General features: G+C 40.7%; 1 long non-coding RNA gene across 1 annotated transcript; it reads left to right on the top strand.

Moving 5' to 3' along the window:
* The first annotated feature begins 451 nt into the window (after positions 1-451).
* On the top strand, positions 452-6775 carry LOC132659181 (uncharacterized). The gene is made up of 3 exons (XR_009599244.1): positions 452-500; positions 1079-4636; positions 5555-6775. It is a non-coding gene; the product is annotated as an uncharacterized LOC132659181 (long non-coding RNA).
* Positions 6776-7622: the final 847 nt, after the last annotated feature.

The following is a 7622-nucleotide window of genomic DNA, read 5'->3' as shown; positions in this document are numbered from 1 at the left end:
GTCCCTGGGATTCTCCAGGCAAGAACACTGGAGTGGGTTGCCATTTCCTTCTACAATGCATGAAAGTGAAAAGCGAAAGTGAAGTTGCTCAGTCATGCCCGACTCTTCGCGACCCCATGGACTGCAGCCTACCAGGCTCGAGTACTGAACTGGGGTGCCGTTGCCTTCTCTGACTTATTGTTTATAATTTGTCCTATTTGCTCTGTCTTATCTGCCACCTTTATTTCAGTAGTCTCAGTTCACCCACCCAGCAATGACCTTTGCAGCATGTTTTCCCTCCAGTTCAAAATACAATTAAGGATCACATATTTTGGATCCTTTACTTACAATGTTTCTTTAGTCTCCTTTAATTTGGAACAGCTCCCAGGAGCGGAAGGCACTTGAATGAAAACTCTCAGAAAGTAATTCGACACCATCCTCCTAGGGGGAAACGTTGGGCAGGAAAGAGATCAGAGTGGAGCTGGAGACTCCCATGCAAAATTCACTGACCATCTTCCCAGGTATGGTAGAATTTGCAGGGAAAATCCCAAACACCGTTAATCAGTGGTGATAATTTGTCTTTCTAAGGTATTTCAGAACACCCAAGGTGATATTTCTCTACATAGTTCATCAGCTGCCTTCTGCCTCAGCTGTATCTGGGATAATCTTCTTCCTGTGTAAGGGCTGACCTGGAGGGCAGTGGGGAACAGAATCCCATTGAACGAGGCGCAGATGTTTCTGAGGATCTGTGCGTTCTTCAGCCAAGGACATGTCAACTGAAGGCCTCAAATTGAGGAAACCTTTGTTGCTTGAGTGTTTCAGAGAAGAAACAATGAAAAATTATTCCATCCACTTGATTTATTTGACTGTGCCAGGTCTTAGTTGCTGCATGTGGGATCTAGCTCCCTGATCAGGGATCAAACCTGGGTCCCCTCTGCTGGGAGCATAGAATCTCAGTCACTGGGCCACCAGGGAAGTCCTATTTTATCCACTTTAAATGAATGACAGAAGTGGGAAACGGATTGTAATGAATGCTTGTAACGAATTCAACCCAGAAAAGCATTTATTTGTGATGGATGAATATCTTCATCTTGCCTAGATAGAGGGGAGTAACATGAAGTTCCCAGCTCTCCTTCATTTTTTGTCTTTCGGCATCACCACAAGGCCAGGAAGAGGATCAATGACAGGAAGATGGAACACTCAACAGGTGCGTTTTTGCCCCTTCAACTCTGTGCTTCCCAAGGGTTAACCTTGACCTGTCTTTCTGTGGGGACCCAGGTTGACAGTCTCTGAGGATGTCAGTTATTAGAGTTAGTCATTCTCAGAAATAGAGCCATCAGGAAAGAAGTCCAAGGGAAGGAAATTAAGGTTCTTAGATTCCTGCTCTGGTCAGACATGGGACTAAAAGTATGATAGAGCTGGGCAATGGGGCTTGCCTACTCAGTGGTGGTATGAGTTGCAGTGTACCCTAGTCAGGGTTATCCAGAGAAACAGAACCAATAGGATGTGTATATAAAAGATTTGTTTAAGGAATTGGCTCATGTAGTTATGGAGACTGGCAAGTCTGAGATCCACAGGGTGGCCTGGCAGGCTGGAGACCCAGGGTAGAGCAGATGTTGTAGTTCAAGTCTGAAGGCCATCTGCTGGAAAATTCCTTTTTGCTCAGGGGAGGTCAGTCTCTTATTCTATTCAGGCCTTTAACTGATTGAATGAGGGCCACCCACATTATGGGAGAATATGTGCTTTATGCAAGTGGACTGATTTAAATGTTAATCTTATGGAAAAGTACCCTCACAGAAACATCCACTCTGAATAGGTTTTAGCAAAGGCATAGAGTCATGTATCTTCTTTGTAAAAATTTTTTACAACAAATAGCTCTTCTTTTTGCCCCAACAGATTCCACTTTGCATTTAGTATATTTGTGGCAAATATTCTTCTTTCTTTTTTCTTTATTGCTTCAGTTTCAATAGTAATTTTACCATTTCAACTCTTTATTTTAAATGATAAGTTTCCCATGGAAATAAGTTGATAATATCATTGTAAAATCATTAATTTCAATTTAATTATCAATTAAAATTATGTAGATATAATAATCTGTGGTGTTTTCTTAAGATAGTGAAATAACACGTTACAATAGTGCACTGGTGCGTAGGAAAAAAATTGAATTAAATTCAGTGGCAATAACAAGCCATGTGCTTATATCTGATACTTGAAAAGATGCACTCATACCTCACATACAGTGTAGTTCAATATTTAATAAGATACAATAGAAAAAAAGGAAAGACTGAAATGGTATTAAATTGAAAAGTAATTTGCACTGTGCAGTGATGGATAGTTAGGTTGTTTCCATGGCTATTGTGAATAATTTATAACAAACATGGGAATATATCTCTTCTAGATCCTGATTTCAATCCCCTTGAATATATACCCAGAAGTAATTCTGTTTGTAATTGTTTGAGGATCCTCACACTCTCTTGCATAGTAGCTACACCACTTTCTGTTCCTACCAACAGAGTGCAACTGTTTTCTTTTCTCCACATCCTCACTAATGCTTGTTGTCTTTTGAGTTTTTTGATAATAGCCATCCTTCTCCAAAACAGACATACAAACGGCCAACAGGTACATAAAAAGGTGCTCAGCATCACTGATCATCTGGGAAATGCAAATCAAATCCACAGTGAGACATCATCACCTCCGCTTTGGATCAAGACTTCAGACTTTCCCGGAAGTCCCCAGCCAGTGTCTGAGCATGTGGTGGCGGGGGGATTCTGGAACCTGACCATTTTGGCAGGACATGGTTAGTCAGCCTGTAGTTCCTGTTTGGGCTGGTGGAGAATTTGCCTCCAGCAACTTTGCCCCATCCTGCCCCTCCCCGCTTTCCTTCTGCAGGGGTCAGATCAGCACCATCACCTGATGCCTTTCCTTACCCACGCCTGCCTCCTGCTCCTTCCAGTCCCTGAGGGACATCATCCCCCCTTCTCCCTTGTTAAACATCTTGTCCCCAAATTCCCTTTTCATGTCTGCTTCCAAGAGACACAGTTCCTTGAGTTGTTTCCCTTTTATTCTGCTCTGTGATTGCTTGAAATATTTGGTGTCTCCCATCCTGTCTTAGGGATGTTTTTAGATTCTCTGGCAGTAAAATCCCACATATTTCTGTATACAACTTACTGAAATCTACATCGCTAAGGTTTATGTTATCAAGAAATCTAAGATGATCTATTCATGTCCTCATATTCTGAAATCTTCCTTTTTTGCTAATAACCACAAATGTTTTCTTTTTCTTTTTTATTATTTATATTTTAATTATAGGATAATTACAATATTGTGGTGGTTTTTGCCTTACTTTAACATGAGTCAGACATAGGTATATACATATGCCCCCTTCCTCTTGTAGCCCCCTCCCACCTCTTTCCCCAGGTTTTCACAGAAACCCACTGCTTTGGGTTTCCAGTGTCGTACAGCAAACTCCCACTGACCACCTGTTTTACATACAGTAATATGTGTGTTTCAATGCTATTCTCTCAAATCATCCCACACTCTCCTTCCCTTACCATGTCCAAAAGTTCATTCTCTATTTCTGTTTCTCCTTTGCTGCCCTGCTCATAGGATAACCAGTACTCTCTTTCTAGATGCCATACACGTGTGTTAATATATAATATTTGTCTTTTTCTGACTTAGTTCACACTGTATAATAGGCTCTAGGTTCATCCTCCTCATTAGAACTGACTCAAATGCATTCTTTTTTATAGCTGAGTAATATTCCATTGTGTATATGTACCACAACTTCCTTATCTACTCATCTGTTGATATCTAGGTTGCTTCCATGTCCTAGCTATTATAAATAGTGCTGTAGAGAACATTGAAGTGTATATATATATATGTACATCTTTTAGTTATAACCACAAATTTTTAACATTATATAAATCAAGTAACTCTAGAGTTGTAGCCACCTTGCCCAGCCGTGCTCTTTTATAGATGCTATGATTTAGTTGAGAGCTAGAGTAATTAAGTGATTCATCTCAACTTGCAAAAATTATGGAAAAAATTTCCATCATAAGTGAATTGTCTCAAGAGAATTTCTTTACTTTCATGACATTTCTAATCAGAAAGGATTGATCCTAACCCTAGACTGCTCCTTTACTAATTTTATTCAATTACTTGCTAATGTCTTTAAGGTTATTTTACTTATCTAAGGCTTGATAGACTGGCTCTATATATGTGATGAGTGCCTTCTCCTTGGGGATATATATTCCATATATACTGAGGAAAGCTATTTGCTAATGCCTAGATTAACAAAGAATGAGGTGATTGTAGAAAGACCATTAATTAATATGTATTTAATTTTATTAGTCTGGGCCATCGAGTTAACAGAGTGCAGTATCAAAAGATGTAAAAATGCTAATTAATAAAGAAAACTTAACTTTGATAATTTTGGGAATGTTTTTGAAAGTATCCTTTTTTTCCCCTGTTCTATCTATGGCTCCCCTCCTTCCTCCTTCTTCACCCAAGTGGCTACTGCTCTGATTGTCTGTTATTCGATCAACAATTAACCCCAGGGAACAGAATATAGGATTTCCCAGGAAGACATTATTAGCCTCCTTTCCTGCAGACATTGTGGTGCTTCTTGGGAAGAGAAACTCAGATTAGCTTCTGAAAGGTAAGAAAGAACTTGGAGGGGGGGGTGGTGCCTACTCAGACTTGGATAGGAGGCAAGGAGGGTGGCAGTTTACAACAATTATATTTTATAGTCCTGAAAGGATTAAACACATACACACCCAGTTAATTTGACCCCAGGAGGCATGTAAGCGATTTTCTTCCCCTAAGTACTTCTGTCAAATGTATCCATGTTTTCATTAACTGCTGAAATAATTTTTTCTATTCATTGCAGGGTTATACTGTATTTTTTTGTGTTAATAAGTATTTATCCTCTTACTTTATACTATTATAATCATTAACTGCGGTGTGTAAATGTGCTCGTTATTGCTGTCTAACTTTTGTTGAAAAAAGGCACAATGAAGGAGTGAAGGTGAAAAAACCATTACATAAAAAGCGTGCAGCCAGAGTTCCCTGCCAAGTAGCAGGCGCTGAATTCATGACATTTAGTTTCTGTGCCCAACAGCTATGTCCTGTGGTGTTATTGAAAGAGAATACTGATCAGCCCAGGGAACATAATGTTCTTGAGAACTGCACATCTTGGATTTGAAGAAAATGAGAAATTGGAGGGAAAATATCCATGAGGTTCTTTCTCTCTCTCCTTCCTTCCTTCCTTCCTTCACTACCCTCCACTCGTTCTTTCTCTTTTTCTTTTTTTTTTAATTGGAGTATAATTGCTTTACAATGTTGTGTTAATTTCTGCTGCACAACAGCATGAATCAGCTGCAAGTATACAGGTATACCCTCTCTCCTGAGCCTCCCTCCCATGCATCCCACATCCCACCCCTCTTAGTCGTGTCCAACTCTTTGGCACCCTGTGGACTGCAACACACCAGGCCTCCAACTCCCAGAGTTTACTCAAGCCCACCCCTCTAGGTCATCTAACTGATGCTTCTTGTTCTTTTTTTTTTTTTTTTTAAAGGAAGCAATTTAAGACACTGTCAGTACTTTGGCCACTTCATGCAAAGAGCTGACTCATTGGAAAAGACTCTGACGCTGGGAGGGATTGGGGGCAGGAGGAAAAGGGGACGACAGAGGATGAGATGGCTGGATGGCATCACTGACTCGATGGATGTGAGTCTGAGTGAACTCTGGGAGTTGGTGATGGACAGGGAGGCCTGGGCGTGCTGCGATTCATGGGGTCGCAAAGAGTCGGACACGGCTGAGCGACTGAACTGAACTGAACTGTGCACCAGGAAGGCATCCGATGTAATATACAGATAAGATAAAGTAGCTTCCTCTCAGAAGCATCCATTTGGAAAGTTTGTTACCACACAGAAAAAAAAATGTACAATGTTAAGAACTAACCATAAGGAAAAGTGAAATTAAATGCTGGTAAGTGATACAAAAAGAATAAGCATTAAGGAGGAACAAATGCATGTATACATGGCTCCGTTACTTTAAAAGAGTCTCATAGCTGTCAAAGCACTTCAGGGATGTTGTGGATAAGCAATGTCTTGAATATGACTTTTTTTTTTGTACACAATATTTTAAAGGAAACAAAATCTGGGGATTTTGCAAGTGTAGCCTTTTCACTATGCAGTATGTTAATGCGTCAGATTGGTTGTGCTGTGGAACAGCTTGAGGGAATGGCAGTATTTTAATAATATTATGTGGTAACCTGGCCTTTATAAATTGTCTTTGTTTACCTGCAAGATGGTATTAGCTTACATACAGAAATGTCACTTCTATAGATATGTATCCTTATTTGACTCTTTATTTGTATTAATGAAGTAGCATTAATGTCTTTTTTTAAGGAGAATAATTAGATTTGGAGGCGAGGAATGATGATTGTTGAAGATAAAAACAACTGTGACTGTAGTTGTGAGGGTTGAATGTTGGCTCCGGTTAATTCTTATCATTTTATATTTTTTCACCATGAGAAGGCTGACTCAATTTCTTACTAGTTACAACTGGAAGGCAACAATAATGGAGCATCATGGAAGTATATCTGCTGTCCTGTTTCTTTGTCTCGAGTTATTCTAAAATCTGTCTCACACACATTATTTAAAGAAGGGCCATTGGGACAGATGGAGAAACTAAAGCCCAGAAAGCTTATCTCTGAGCAGTGGTTAGCTCTAAGCTGCACTTATTTATGCTTCCTGCAGAGTGTATTTAAAAAAAACTACATGTTTTTACTCCATTTTCGTGTTTTCTTCTCTGCATCGAATAATTTCTGTATATGTTGATTGGTTTTAAAAATGCCTCCTGAAAGTCTGCGGGAAGGTGACAGTGCTGGCTACCACACACCCTGTCTCAACAGCATCCGCTGCAGGAGCACTGTTGTCAGTCTTGTCCACTACGCTGAATTATGCATAACTGGAGGGTTAGTTCTTGGCATGGAAAAAGTGTGACATGTTAGATTAAAATTAAATATTGAGCAGGCTTCTTCCTAGAGACATGAATCAAAGAAAGATGCTTCTTTTTCACCAGTGAATCTGGAAGCTTCCTGTTGTGAGTCTTTGCAGAAGGACTCACAAAGGACTGACTGTCACAACATGGCACCGAACGCGGAGGACACCATGCCCGGCTCCATCCTCCACGCAGGTTGGTGTTACGCAGAGGACACCATGCCCGCTCCGTCCTCCGCGCAGGTTGGTGTAATGCGGTGGACACCATGCCCTGCTCCGTCCTCCACGCAGGCTGGTGTTATAAGCAGGTCCTAGCAGCCCTTGGAAAGGACTTGATAATCTGAATCTTTCTGTAACTCTGCTGCTCTTTCCTTGCGCCCTTTATGGCCTTTGTTTGAGTGGGGCCCACACTGAACCCCCAGATCCATTAGGGGCAATTCTAAATCAAATTGAAACAATAATGATGTCAGCCATGAAACTCAGAGGAAAACACCCCAAAGGATTCCCCTTTCCCCTCCTCACCCAGGAAAGCCCAGGGAGCAAGCACAGAAAACAGCAGAAACCTGCTGAGAGAAGATGAAGGACCCACTCAGAGCCACTCAGGTGGGCCTGGGAAGAGAGGAAATACAATAGCTATTG

This window comes from Ovis aries, chromosome 2, assembly GCF_016772045.2.
Source record: "Ovis aries strain OAR_USU_Benz2616 breed Rambouillet chromosome 2, ARS-UI_Ramb_v3.0, whole genome shotgun sequence".
Lineage (NCBI taxonomy): Eukaryota > Metazoa > Chordata > Mammalia > Artiodactyla > Bovidae > Ovis > Ovis aries.
This window is presented reverse-complemented; position numbering and strand designations above follow the sequence as displayed.